This window comes from Artemia sp. Qi Xiang Cuo, chromosome 14 (genome assembly GCF_049724085.1).
Source record: "Artemia sp. Qi Xiang Cuo chromosome 14, ASM4972408v1, whole genome shotgun sequence".
Classification (NCBI taxonomy): domain Eukaryota; kingdom Metazoa; phylum Arthropoda; class Branchiopoda; order Anostraca; family Artemiidae; genus Artemia; species Artemia sp. Qi Xiang Cuo.
Genome location: NC_142807.1, coordinates 54,073,776 through 54,089,376, shown reverse-complemented (window position 1 = coordinate 54,089,376; position 15,601 = coordinate 54,073,776). Strand labels below are relative to the sequence as shown.

Genomic DNA, 15,601 nt, shown 5'->3' with positions numbered 1-15,601 from the left:
TGTTGCCCATGTTGGGCAAATTTGGTTAAAAAACAATTTGGACTGATAGTGGGTAAATTTCGGCGAAGCCTAACAGGGAAAAGATGACTCGAAAGATTTTATACTCTTGGTGACCAGCTTAGGAATTCAAACTGTCTTTAATAGGTTTTATTAGTTACGTTTAGCTTCTCTTCCATTTATTGTGCCCTTGTTGTCGTTTTTATATCTATATATTTTAATCTATTCTTCAATGAAGTTGTATCACTTTTTGAAACCGTAGACAAACCGGGAATTAATATTGGCAGGAAACTAATAATAAACGGGAATATGTGTATGACCCTAATTATCAGTGTAATGTCCTTATCGTGTAATTAATTATTTCCCTTTAAACTCATTCTTTTCCTTTTCTCTGAAAAGCTCTTACAATCCTGCATGAATAAGCCAGCTAATTAACATAGACTGAAAAATCGTCTTGACGAAGAGTCATCTGCTAGTCCAGACACTATTGCTTTTTCTTAAGTTTTTTAACGGCTCATTCGTTTTGAAAAGCCATGCAGTTAGGGCACGTTATTACTCCACTCTATTGGCCAGAAAGTGAAAGGGACAAACTCACGCAGAGACTGTTTAATTTTTGTAATCTTTTTCTTCAGTGCGTTTTTGTAAATTGCTCCTAATAGTAAGTCTTTTGCCAGTTATTGCGTGAAAATATTTTTCTAACCTAGATTCTGGTTTTGCCGCGATTTTTGCTGTGGGAGAATTACTTTTTCTATGTTGGTACTAGGATATCTATCAAGAGAGGGCATCCAGAATACGGCTCTAACGGCTAATCTGGTTTTTGAAGTATAGATAAGAGATACCCGTTTGGTCGTACCTGTTGGATACCCTTTCCCCAGCCTAGTACCAAACGTGGCAGCCTGAGGAGGTGATCGAGTAACAGAGATTGAGGGAGGTTCCAAAAGTGAGGCTCACTTCAAGACAGTTTTCATTAGGCTACAAAAAATATCCAAGTCGTAATTGGTGTGGTTGATTTCAGATTAAGAGTGGAGCATAAGCCTTGGTATTATTGTAGCCTCCTCCAAAACCTAAAACAATGTGCGAATGAAACTGAATAGCATAGAATATAATTTATAAGTAAACATCGACGAACTAGCGTCAACAGCTGAATCCTTTGGGATTATCGTTGGGTCGTGGGTGCTTGCAGAAACCACGGATCAAAGACTGAGGAGGTAGTAGTTAAAAGAAAATCACTGGGAAACGTCAAAATAGGAATAGTCCTAACTTATAACAATGATAATTGAAAATCGAGCAGGTGAAGAGTTGGCTTTCCCCAGCTTCAAGGACCTACTACCAAATTAAAAAAAAAAAAAATCAGAAAATGGTGCTCAAAGCTTTACATAATTTTTATAGACTTTGGAAAGGCCTTCGACTCTGTAGATCGGGCAAGTTTGTGGAAGATCCTTCTTTATTATGGGATCCCAAGTAAAATCATTACAATTATCATAGCTCTTTACAAGGACAGCGAGTGCTGCATCAAGACACGCTAATGCCAAACCCGATACACTCAAATTCTATCTGGCGCTAAACAAGGCTGTGTACTGTCGCCGTTACTTTTCATGATAATCAACGACTTTATTCTCTGCAATTCCGCGACCGATGGTATCAAACTTTCTGCCGAAGTGACAGTTGGCTACCTAGACTTGGCAGATGACATTACAATGCTACAGTCGTGCAAGCATCGTCTGCAAGAGCTTCTAAACAGGGTCAGCTAAACAGCAAGCCAACTTGGCCTAAGAATAAATTCAAGCAAAACCAAAACAATGGTGACCACTGATTCCGCACTTCATATCAGATGTGGAAATAAGGAGATCGAACAGCTCATAGTATTGAGGTACCCTGGAAGCATAGGATCAACATCCAAAGAAGCAATGAACAGAATAGGTCAGGCAAACGCCCCCTTCAACAGGCTCAAGCGCACATGGAAGTCAGAAAATGATTCAACCCGGCTTAAATTACACCTGTTCAAAAGCGACGTCTTCCCGGTCCTCCTTTACGCAGTCGGCACCTAGAGTTTGAACCACAACAGGAGAAGAGAATCCTTGCATTCTAGAACAACTGTCTTCAAAGAATTTCAAATATTCATTGGTCAAACAGAATTATAAATGAAAAAGTCTGTAAACTTGCCAACCAGCCTCTGGTGACTAATATGGTTAGAGCTCGGAAGTGGAGATACTTGGGCCATTATCTCCGAATGCAGGACACTCAGATCCCAAAAGCCATTTTACATTGGCACCCAAACGGAAGTTGAAGAGGGGAAAGACCTCAGAACACTTTGTGACGAGCTTACCAGTCTGATCTGTGCAGTATCCATGCTTCTCTTTAACCCGATTGGGAAGACATATACGCAGTGGTCTAGTTCAGAAGAACTTGGCCAAGTCTTTTAGATTTCCTGGTTGCCTCTTGCGGCACATGATCTAAAGTCTAATGGTTAATGAGGCAGAATTATATTTTCTTAAGTCATGGTCTGTGGAAAAATTACGGAATAATTAGGAAATGAATCTCATTTTCGTAAAATATGTGATATTTCTTACGAATCTATTAAAGTGGTTGTTGTTAATATATGCTCTTCTTGGCTTCCTAATCATAAATCTAAAAGGACATTTCCTCTAAAGTCATGAATAGAGCCTGATTTTCTTAAACGTCAGAGGAGAAAAAAAATCTCTGAAGGGCTTATAAGTTTATTACTGCCTTATTGGGTGCTATTTGCTCTAACCAATATAATTTTTATAGGAACATCTAAGATTCCTCGCGTTTAGCAGTGGGTCAATTTACGGAAATTTAGGTATGGGGCACAATTTATTTGTCAAAATCAGGCGTGGTAGTCTTATTGTTTGCCCCCCCCCCCATTTGAAACACCTGGTGTCGAAAAATCAAGCACCAGTATTTTTTCAATTGTTTTTCAGGTTTTGGTGAAGATATTGGAAAATTTGGCAGGCGATCAATTCTTCCTTTGACATCCTTTCAGTCTCTTTCAGGCCCTTGCGATTTTAATGGTAATTATATCAAGGGTGAGCAAAATGAACAAGAAGAATATACTGCCTGTTTTGCAAATCTTGAAAAAAAAAATACTTCCTGTTAGTTCTTTGCCACAATCTAATTTCAGGTTATATTTTGGGCCATCTTGTATTTTATTCAATGTTCTCTCAGCCAGCGTCATGCATAACCAGTGACTAAACTGCAATTCTTACGGTTTTCAAGAATTCCCTGTCACTTGGCTCTGAGCGTATTACTTATAAAGCCATGAAGTACATACCTTTTTGCAATATTTCTCTCTTAACAAAACTTATGAGCCTTTTCTTTCATCATGATGTTTTTCAGATTACCTTTAAGCATGCTTGAGCTATGTTGCTGCTCATGCAACCCAAACCCGTTTAGATCAACCCCATGAAACTCAACCTCCATTCAACTCAACCCCAATTCCATTCAGTCCCTGCAACAGCGGGCGAATCGATTGGGAACTGAGTTACATGGGGGTTGATCTAAATGGGGGTACCGTTTAATGGGTTTTAAGTCGCACTAAGTTGCGTTGGATGGGGATGAGTTGAGTAGGGTTGAGTTAGACGGATTTAAGTTCAACGAGGGTTGAGTTGATTCGGGGTTGAGTTGAATGAAGGTTAAATAGAACGGGGGCAAATTTAAATGGGTTAAGGTGAACGAAGGTTGAGTTGAACAAGAGTTTAGTTTAATGTATTGGATTGGACGGGGATGATGTAAATGATAATTGAGCTACACATACGTTGAGCTATCATACTATATAAAGACTGACTAAGAAATGAGTTGACCTCCAAAGACTATCTTCGTGAGGTGAAGGACAGATAAATTTCAGTTAGAGAACTTAAAAATGCAGTTTCTGAAAATGTATACGGCAATCCTTGTAGTGGTATAGCAATGTCTAAGTTATATGGCTAAACTGTAACTGTTTTAATTAAGTTCCGTAATAACGTATGCTTGATTTCGATTGGTGGATTATTCTTGGCTAATCAATCATGGACCATTTCAGATTTTCACGTTAAATACATTTTATTACGAAAAGACAACGTGAAATCATTATTCTAAATTGAAATTTGGCTGATCGACTTTTGCAAAAACCTACAAATGCAAGTGAAATTTACGTTAATCTTTAACTAAAGTCAAATATCAGAAACTTTCAAAGCATTTTCTAGCTCAGTTCCATTGAGAATCATGATGCGTCGTAAAAATGACGGACAAATCGAGATTTTATGGAAAGGTCATAAAAAGTGGTAATTTGGCCCACGAAGACGAAAGTTCATATTCGGGCGAGCAGCAATACGCATTCGGCGATCCACCAAAGTTGTGTAAAGAAGAAACAGAAGAGCATTTTCGTTTGAAGGATTCCAAGGATTTGATACAAATAGGATTTTATACAAATGACTGGTGGAATATTGAGCTAGTGTAAAGTAATTTTTTGATCAGTTAAATTTGTAAACGGTAAAATTCTACTTTTGACTATTTTGGAAAGGGGTTAGTTTAGGAAAATGGAATGTTCAGGAATGGGTCTACAGGCTAAATCATGTCCTAGGAAGTTATTTTGAAATACCTACCTCCATTCTTTCTCTCTCTAGAGGGTCCTAAAATTTGCCTTCATGACAGATTGAAATTTTGGTCATGACAGGAATAGCCTAACCTGTTGAAATTTTGACAAAACAACATTTTACCTTAATTTTCAGTTATCAGTTTTGTTTTTTTCTAGCTTTAGTTCTGAAAATGCAATTCCTGTTATTTGAATAGAATTTTAAGCCATATCAGTGCTTTTTTTTCAAAATCTTGGAATTTTTTTTGGCATAGCCTAGGCCTATCTTGAAAACCTTATAAATTAGATAGGAACAATCTAAATTTGCCAAATAGTTGACTAATAACTTCTCCCTAGTAAAACTTAATTTTTAAAATAGTTAACTAATAACTTCTCCCCAGCAGCACTTAAATTTGCCAACTAGTTGGCAATAAATATTGCCCCAGCAAAACTTAATTTTGCCAACTAGCTGGAAAGAAACATTGCCCCAGAAAACAATTCATTTTCTGGTCAATAAAAACCAAATAATTGGTTTTAGTTTAAAATAAAGTGAATATGCCATTAGATGCCTTTTTTATGCTGATTACGAATAGAACAAGCATTTCCATTGTAAATGAATTTCAGCCCCCCCCCCTCAAAAGGCTATACCTAACCTAACCCAGAATTGGCCTGTATCTGTGGGGGGGGGCTGAAACTTATTTCCGATCGAAATGCGTATTATACTTATATTCAGCATAAAAAAAGGCATTGAATGGTGTATTCACTTTAGTCCTATCAATAATATGATTTGGTATGTATTGACCCATTTTCCAACTAGTTGATTAATAATAGGCTAGCTAGAATTTATTCTGAATAGCATAAAATATGTTAATAATATAGGGTTTTTTCAAATTTAATTATCACTATTGTTACTATTGTGTTACAACTTCTGTCTCTCTCCCTCTTAATGGGTGATATATTTTGAGTTATATATTAGGCTTTGAAGCCAGGGAGTTTTTGTTTTAATTCCCAGGATAATTAGTCTTATACCTGGTCCCAAAAGGAGATTAAATTTGTTAAAGCTTGGAGTGTTATTTCTCCTGTCTGTTTAAAGCACAGTTTATATAATTATCCAGTATGATCATTCCCTATCTCACCCATTATAAAAACCCGGACTGGGGTGTGAGTGCTCCGGAGAACATTTTTGCAGATATAAACATAAACGGCATCAGATCTTTTCATGGGTAGACAAGTCAGATGCAAAACAATCAGAAATAAGTGGAAACCCGCTATTACAAATAATGTACTTTGTAACCATTTCTCATTGATAGATGCAAACACACTGATCCATAAGTGAAGAAATAAGTGGGAGGAGCTTTTTGTTCACACCAAGAACAAAGACCGAAATGATCTGCAATAAACTTACTGGATAATTCTATAAACTGTGGTTTGAAGAGGAATATTTTTGTTTCATTTTTATAATTTTTAATTAATTTTCCCAACTAGTTGACTAATAACTTCTCCTCAGCAACACTTAAATTTGCCAACTAGTTGACAATAATGTTGCCCCATCAAAACTTTCCTTTTCCATCTAGTTGACTAATAACTTCTCCCCAGCAAAACTTAATTTTGCCAACCAGCTCAAAAGAAACATTGCCCCAGAAAACAATTCATTTTCTAACTAGTTGACTAGCAACTTCTCCCCAGCAAAACTTTATTTTTCCAACTAGTTGACTAATAAATTCTCCCCAGCAATACTTAATTTTGCCAACTAGCTGGAAACAAACATTGCCCCAGAAAACAATTTATTTCGAACTAGTTAACTAGCAGCTTTTGCCCAGCAATACTTTCTTTATCCAACTAGCTAGAAACAAACTTACCATATAAACACTTTTTTTAGCCATCTATTTGGCAAGTAACTTTTCCTCAGAATAATTTCTTAGCTAACGATGTGACATAAAGAAAAAACAAAAAACATACTATTCCCGGTCCAACAAAAATTGGCAGTATGTACTTTTAACAAATGTGCTACAGCTAAGGTAAATCAAACAAACTGAATTCAGGAGTAAATAGTCTTTAAGGCACAGAACTGAAAGTCTTCTCCTTCTATAAGTGAATACATATATATATATATATATATATATATATATATATATATATATATATATATATATATATATATATATATATATATATATATATATATAATGTTTTAGAGGTAATTACTTGGCAAGAAAAAAAAAATCTTGCAGAGTGTTGCCTAAGATTGGAAAGCATACTTATAGAAGGAGAAGATTTTTAGTTCCGTGGCTTCAAGACTATTTACTCCTGAATTCAGTTTGTTTGATTTACCTTAGCTGTAGCACATTTGTTTAAATCACATACTGCCAATTTTTGTTGGACCAAGAATAGTATGTTTTTGTTTTCTCTTTATGTCATGTTGTTAGCTAAGAAATTATTCTGAGGATAAGTTACTTGCCAAATAAATGGCTAACAAAAGTGTTTACAGGTTAAGTTTGTTTATAGCTTGTTGGGTAAAGAAAGTATTGCTGGGGAAAAGTTGCCTGTCAACTAGTTCAAAAATAAATTGTTTTCTGGGGCAATGTTTGTTTCCAGCTAGTTGGCAAAATTAAGTGTTGCTGGGGAGAAGTTATTAGTCAACTAATTGGAAAAATAAAGTTCTTCTAGGGAGAGGTTAATAGTCACCTAGTTTGAAAATGAATTGTTTTCTGGGGCAATGTTTCTTTCCAGCTAGTTGGCAAAATTAAGTTTTGCTGGAAAAATTTATTAGTCAACTAGTTGGAAAAATTAAGTTTTGCTGGGGAGAAGTTATTAGTCAACTAGTTGGAAAAGGAAAGTTTTGCTGGGGCAACATTTATTGTCAACTAGCTGGCAAATTTAAGTATTGCAGGGGAGAAGTTATTAGTCAACTAGTTGGAAAAATTAAGTTTTGCTGGGGAGAAGTTATTAGTCAACTAGTTGGAAAAATTATAAAAATGAGACAAAAATATTCCTGCAGAAAAGAAACAAAGACAGATAACTGAAGGAACATACACAATTTATGTCCATTAAATGCAAGATAGAAATGAACAAAACTTCAAATATGCATCTGTTTTCCTTAAACAAACAGGAGGAATAACCCTCCATGCTTTGACAAATTCAATTTCACTTTTGGGACCAGGTATAAGACTAATTATCCTGGGAATCAAAACAAAAAATCACTGGCTTCAAAGCCTAATATATAACTCAAACTATATCTCCCATTAAGAGGGAGACAAGGAGAGAGACAGAAGTCGTAACACAATAGTAACAATAGTGATAATTAAAATTTGAAAAAACCCTATATTAACATATTTTATGCTATTATTAGTCAACTAGTTGGAAAATGAATTGTTTTCTGGGGCAATGTTTCTTTCCAGCTAGTTGGCAAAATCAATTTGTGCTTGGGAGTAGATATTAGTCAACTAGTTCAAAAAGGAAAGTTTTGCTGGGGCAGCATTTATTGTCAACTAGTTGGCAAATTTAAGTGTTGCTGGGGAGAAGTTGTTAGTCAACTAGTTGGAAAATGAAAGTTTTCCTTGGGCAACATTTATTGTCAACTAGCTGGCAAATTTAGATTTTTCCTATACAGATGGGCCAAATTTTCCAACTAGATGACTAAAATGTTTTTAATTGTAAGGAGATTGGATAGTACCATTCTACATAAGCTTATAAACTAATTTTTGCAATAGTCAAAGAGTGGATATCTGATTTTTAAAGGTCATCAAAGGTTAGGACCCTCTAGAGAGAGAAGAAGTGGAGGTAGGTACTTCAAAATACCTTCCCAGGACATACTTTAGTCTGTTAGACCCATCTCTGAAAGTTTCATTTTCCTTACCTAACCCCTTTCCAAGATGGCTAAAAGTAGCTAAAGTAGAATTTTACTGGTACTACCCTTTGATGACCTTTAAAAATTGGTGTGTTATAAAAGTAAAACCTTGCAAAATAGATCTTCTGCTTAAATGAAATATAACAAAATTGTTTTCAGCTTCACAACTTTGCTCAATTCCAATTTATAAGCTTTTAAAAATATGCAAATACAATTCCTGAATTTTGAAAAACAAACATTGATATGGCTTAAAATTCCACTCAACAGGAATTGCATTTTCAGAATTAGGCTAAAGCCAGAGAAAAATAAACTGTTCACTGAAAATTAAGGTAAAATGTTGTTTTGTCAAAATTTCATTAAGCATAGACCTTTCATGTAGGCAAATTTCAGGATCCTCTAGAGGGAGAAGGAGTGGAGGTAAGTACCTCAAAATACCTTCCTGGGACATACTTAGCCAGTAGACTCATCCCTGAAAGTTTCACTTTTCTAACCTTACCTCTTTCCAAGATAGCTAAAGTAAAATTTTACTGACATCAGTGGCTCCTTAGAAAGAGACAGGTATATGTAGAGAAGGTTCCATCACTTCTGTAGAGACAAAGTTAACAGGTAAATTTTTGGCAGTTCATATTATTGATTTACAAATAAAGTAAACATACCACTCAATGCCTTTTTTATGCTCATTACAAATATAATAATCATTTTTGTTGGAAATGAATTTTACCCCCACCCCTATATATACCAATTCAGGGTATATATTTGCATGTGAGGGGGGGGGGGTAAAGTTTAAACTTACCTCTCATTTGCATCAGAAATAAACTTTACCCCCATTCCCCTAATTTGCAAATATATACCCTGAATTGCGATATGTTGGGGTGGGTGTAAAATTCATTTATGACAAAAATGATTATTATATTCATAATGAGCATAAGAAAAGGCATCAAGTAGTATGTTTACTTTATTTTTAAGTCAATAATATGAACTGCCAAAAATTTACCAGTTAACATGCTATGCCAGCCTTCTTGATGTCTTTTTTGTGATCTTTCAAAAAATAATAATCCATTCTCTTGCAAATCTAACTTTGAGCTCTTAAAGGGGCTCCAAAGTGACATGTAATTCCAGTGGTCCCATTGAAATCCCTTAAACAGAGTTATTTCCATGAGTCAAGAAGGTATAAGCCTAAAGTTTTGATTGCAATTCCACTGTAAAGTACCCCCTCCCTAATATAGAATTTACATGTCTAATTTCAGATTTCCCATGCATTTTGCCATTCGTCAATTTTGTTTCAACCCATGTAAGCTACCCACAAATTAAATCAACTGTTATGAAATCACAAAATGGGTATAGGTCTAGATTAATGGCTATTGAGAAGGAAACAGGTTATAAAAACAATTCTTACTTCATTATATAGAGAATAATTGGAACCTAGCTTCCACATTATGCAGGCAGCCCTGATATACCCCCAATCCCCTCAATATGCAAATATATTCCCCAGATTGTATATTTCTAGTGCATTGCATCTTCACAGGAAATGCTTTCAAATCGTGGACACATGATTTTAAAGTTTGGTGCTTGTGTATTATCCTAAACATACTCAACAAGTGATGTTAGGTTAATCATAATGAAATATACCAAAATATGATGAAAATATAAGACTTAAGTTACAAAATCATGGAGACTACAACAAAGAATTATGGAAAACAGGCCACCCAGAACACATATTAAATACTTAACCACCTCTATATATTAAATATCTAATTTAAATATACCTGCATTGTAGTTTTTCTCACTAAAACTAAGCTAATTATTACTGATTGCAGACAGACAACCCATTTTTATCAGATCAAACAGAGCAAACTTCTTGAGTATGTTTGGGACAATACAAAAGTACCTAAAGTTTGAACAAAGGATTTAAATCACAGACAGACTTGAATATAAGACAAGTGTGAAAAAGAATGATTATGTTTAAAAAGCCCAGGCTGTAGGGGTAATTTTTGTAGAAATTTTCATGTTGAAAAACTATTCTTTTTTTTCTAACATTGCAGTCAGCCAATCATAACTAGTCTAGTCCAAGTTGTAAGCAGTCACAAGTAGTCTTTGTCACAAAGTAGTTGTGGTCACAAGTGGTTGCAGTTGTAGTAGAAGTAGAATGTCCCTGAAAGTTTCAAGTTAATACCCTTAGCTGATTCTAAGATATTACAAATATACCCTTTGGATAACCTGGATGCACATAATGCTTTTTAATTTAGTTTAAAATGCCCTGTCAAAATTTCCTGAAGTTTCACCTGAATACCATTAGGTTATTTTATTTTTACACACCCAGGAATAAGCATTCCCTCCCTTTCTCAATAGTGAATCCCATGTGTAAATAAAGGGAATTTCATAATATACAATTTTTGCCCTGGGGTTGTGGAGGTTATTTTATTTCTAGAGGTATAGCTATTGGACCTATATTTAGGTCCAATTGTTGGGAATATCTATTATAAATTTGACTATAACTGATAGTTGTGAACTTTTTATAAATTTGTTTTCACTTAAAGATTCAATGTTTAGGTTGTGCCTATAAAAGTTTACTTTAAATTACCTTAAATCACAATGCCCAGCAAAATAAGGAAGAAATCCTGTAGAGTTGCTGGTTAGTGATAAGGGAGCCATTGACTCAATTGCATCCCACTCTGTCTTCCATGGCTTATTGGACCAATTCTTAATGACAGCAATCTTAAAAGCATCAACAGAGGGAGCAGTTACAACAGTATCAAGAAGATTGTTCAACAGGTAATCACTCTATTGAAGAAGTAGTAGTTGTGGACTCTGGTATCTGCTCTATTCTGGGACAACTTCTCACTATGCCCCCTTGTCCTGGAGGATTCATCAAACTAAAGTTTGCATCTTGTTTTTCAATAAATTATTTGATTTCACCTTATGACTTGTTTGAACAAAAAGGGTTATCTCAAAATTCTGATCAGTGTTCAAAATCTAAGAAGGAGGACTGGGGGCTGGTTTATCTTAGATTCCTTTTCAACATACACTGAAAGTTTCAATTTCATACCCTCAGTCATCCCTGAAATATTGCCATTATTCCCTTTAGACAACCATCATGCTCATAGTATATTTTGATTTTGTTCAACCCCCCCCCTTAACATTTCCTGAAAGATTCTGAAAGTTTACTTTAGTACTCTAAGGTTTTGAAGGCTTGGGATCAAACATACCCCCTCTCCAATAACAAGTTCTATATGTAAACAATGAGCAACTTGTAGAACTTACTGTCTTTACCCCAAGAGCTGTGGGGAGCAATGTTATCCCATTAATCACAGTTGTTTGTCCCTTAGACTGTTTTGAACAAATTGGGTATCTCAAAATTTTGATCTAATTTCTTTTGGGGGAGGGCAGCTAAAAAGGGTTTGGGAGAGGCGCAGGTTACCCTCTGATCACTATTGACTCTTAAAAAGGCCACTAGAACGTTTAAATTCCAATAAAACAAACTCACTCCAGAGTCTCTACAATCACATCTTCCATATGAAGTGTGTTTGGGGAAAAAATAATGCAGTGAAGTCTTATGGCTCTTTCCTACAGGCATTGCTAGAGTGTTGTCTCTGATGTGTGCACAAAGGAATGGGAATTGAGTTCATAGTGATCTGAAATTTTTCATTTCTTCTTTATTTTTTTTCAGAACAGTTTTAACAGCTTGGCTGAATAAACACCATCAAAACACTAACTAAAGGTGAAGTAAACATCAATTAGTGTCTGTTTCAAGACACTGGTTTGGTCACAAGGAACCATTTCCTGTATAATGAGGCTTAGATACCAGACTCATGCACTTACATTGAACAAAATGAATGCAGGATTCTAATTTTGACAAGGTAATTTCCACCCCATGCTTCTACAGATATCTATCTATGGCTCCTTAATTTTATAATAATGTATTAGTATAATATCTGGGGCAACAAGAGATTATAATAATAACTTTGACAATAATACTTTATTGCTCTAAAAGCCCTAGGACCATGGCAATACAGAATAAAAAATTCCATTCTAATTGACATAAGCAAAGCTGACAAACACTGCTTAAACAAAATATTATACCTGTTACACCATTACATCTATTTCTAATAGACTACAAGTTGTCTTACTCTCGCTTCTCATGTTTCAAAGCTGTTTGGTGCAGTTAACCATGAGTCACTGACTAAAAGGATAATTATGTCATTGTGGCATAAAAATCAAAAACTTTTTTGTCATGCATACAAGAACAAATTTTCTGCGCCCAGCCCATAAATGTAATATTTTTTCAAAAAAATAAATAATAATATTAAATAAACTATCAATGCAAATAAACATACAATAGATATTAATGTAAATTAATAAATATATCTGTAAACGAGTGAAGATTCAATTGAATATGCAAATCAACCTTGGAACAAACAAATATTACCACGACCAAGAGCTTAGGTATGATCTTCTGCTTTCCTCGTCAGATTCTAAAACCATCTGAGCTATGGATACTCTACTGAGAACGCATTTTATGACAAATATTCTCTTTTGTACTTAATATTGAAAATAAATATTAAAATTATAGTAAAATTTTGCTGATGAGCTTTCAGCAATTAATATCGTTATCCATAAAATATTCAGTTTAATTTATTAGCTCTTTTAAAAGTTGTTAAAAACGAATATAGTTTCCCTACAAACAAGGGTTTGGATACTGCCTCCTTTCCTAACTTTAGAGCCTACTGCGTCATTAGCGCTTAATTGAAAACGGATTACATTACAGATATTTTCTTTCCCAGTTCTTACAGTATTGAAAATAAAAATACAATTACAGCGAAATAAATTCTTGAATTGATGGATCTTTCAACAATTAATATCATTATACATAATAATCATACCATAAAATAAACTAATGAATAACATAACAAGAGTATTTAAACTGAAAGGATAATTATGTCATTGTGGCATAGAAATTAAAAACTTATTTGTCATGTATACAAGAGCAAATTTTCTGTGCCCAAACCATAAATTTAGTGTTTTTTCCCTGTCTCTTCCACATTTTACTCCTTCCTACTCTTTTTACTCCTTAAATCTCCTTTTTACTTTATTACTTCTTGGAATATGTTGTTCTTTTAATCTATTTTTGTTGAAAACTGGTACATGTGTGCATACAAAGCGTATTTAGACTTAAAGGATAATTATGTCATTGTGGCATAAAAATTAAAAACTTGTTTTTTTCATGTATACAAGAGCAAATTTTCCATGCCCAAACCATAAATGTAATGTTTTTTCCCTGTCTCTTCCACATTTTACTCCTTCCTACTCTTTTAACTCCTTTAATCTCCTTTTTACTTTATTACTTCTTGAAATATGTTGTTCTTTTAATCTATTTATGTTGAAAACTGGTAAATGTGTGCATACCAAGAGTATTTAGACTGAAAGGATAATTGTGTCATTGTGGCATAAAAATTAAAAACTTATTTGTCATGTATACAAGAGCAAATTTTCTGTGCCCAAACCATAAATGTTATGTTTTTTACCTGTCTCTTCCACGTTTTACTCCTTCCTACTCTCTTTACCCCTTAAATCTCCTTTTTTACTTTATTACTTCTTGAAATATGTTGTTCTTGTAATCTATTTATGTTGAAAACTGGTACATGTGTGCATACAAAGCGTATTTAGACTGAAAGGATAATTATGTCATTGTGGCATAGAAATTTAAAACTTTTTTTTTCATGTATACCAGAGCAAATTTTCCATGCCCAAACCATTAATGTAGTGTTTTTTCCCTGTCTCTTCCACGTTTTACTCCTTCCTACTCTTTTTACTCCTTAAATCTCCTTTTTACTTTATTACTTCTTGTAATATGTTGTTCTTTTAATCTATTTTTGTTGAAAACTGGTACATGTGTGCATACAAAGCGTATTTAGACTTAAAGGATAATTATGTCATTGTGGGATAAGAATTAAAAACTTGTTTTTTTCATGTATACAAGAGCAAATTTTCCATGCCCAAACCATAATTGTAATGTTTTTCCCTGTCTCTTCCACATTTTACTCCTTCCTACTCTTTTAACTCCTTTAATCTCCTTTTTACTTTATTACTTCTTGAAGTATGTTGTTCTTTTAATCTATTTATGTTGAAAACTGGTACATGTGTGCATACCACGAGTATTTACACTGAAAGGATAATTATGTCATTGTGGCATAAAAATTAAAAACTTATTTGTCATGTATGCAAGAGCAAATTTTCTGTGCCCAAACCATAAATGTTATGTTTTTTACCTGTCTCTTCCACGTTTTACTCCTTCCTACTCTCTTTACCCCTTAAATCTCCTTTTTTACTTTATAACTTCTTGAAATATGTTGTTCTTGTAATTTATTTATGTTGAAAACTGGTACATGCGTGCATATAAAGCGTATTTAGACTGAAAGGATAATTATTTAATTGTGGCATAAAAATTTAAAACTTTTTTTTCATGTATACAAGAGCAAATTTTCCATGCCCAAACCATAAATGTAAAGTTTTTTCCCTGTCTCTTCCACATTTTTCTCCTTCCTACTCTTTTTACTCCTTAAATCTCCTTTTTACTTTATTACTTCTTGGAATATGTTGTTCTTTTAATCTATGTATGTTGAAAACTGGTACATGTGTGCATACCAAGAGTATTTAGACTGAAAGGATAATTATGTCATTGTGGCATAAAAATTAAAAACTTTTTTGTCATGTATACAAGAGCAAATTTTCTGTGCCCAAACCATAAATGTTATGTTTTTTACCTGTCTCTTCCACGTTTTACTCCTTCCCACTCTCTTTACCCCTTAAATCTCCTTTTTTACTTTATAACTTCTTGAAATATGTTGTTCTTGTAATTTATTTATGTTGAAAACTGGTACATGCGTGCATATAAAGCGTATTTAGACTGAAAGGATAATTATTTCATTGTGGCATAAAAATTTAAAACTTTTTTTTTCATGTATACAAGAGCAAATTTTCCATGCCCAAACCATAAATGTACAGTTTTTTCCCTGTCTCTTCCACATTTTTCTCCTTCCTACTCTTTTTACTCCTTAAATCTCCTTTTTACTTTATTACTTCTTGGAATATGTTGTTCTTTTAATCTATTTATGTTGAAAACTGGTAAATGTGTGCATACCAAGAGTATTTAGACTGAAAGGATAATTATGTCATTGTGGCATAAAAAT

At 34.0% G+C, this 15,601-nt stretch overlaps 1 protein-coding gene across 3 annotated transcripts in view; it reads left to right on the top strand.

The window, feature by feature from the left end:
• The first annotated feature begins 4,371 nt into the window (after positions 1 to 4,371).
• Positions 4,372 to 15,601, top strand: part of RhoGEF64C (Rho guanine nucleotide exchange factor at 64C) — a 66,324-nt gene continuing 55,094 nt past the window's right edge. Inside the window, exons 1-2 of one of the 3 annotated variants that reach the window (XM_089100073.1) lie at positions 4,372 to 4,449; positions 12,087 to 12,271. The gene's annotated coding sequence lies outside the window, so the exon portion shown is untranslated. Of the gene's footprint in view, positions 4,455 to 12,081; positions 12,272 to 15,601 lie in introns of all 3 variants that reach the window. The other 2 variants (XM_089100071.1, XM_089100072.1) reach the window with 2 other exon arrangements.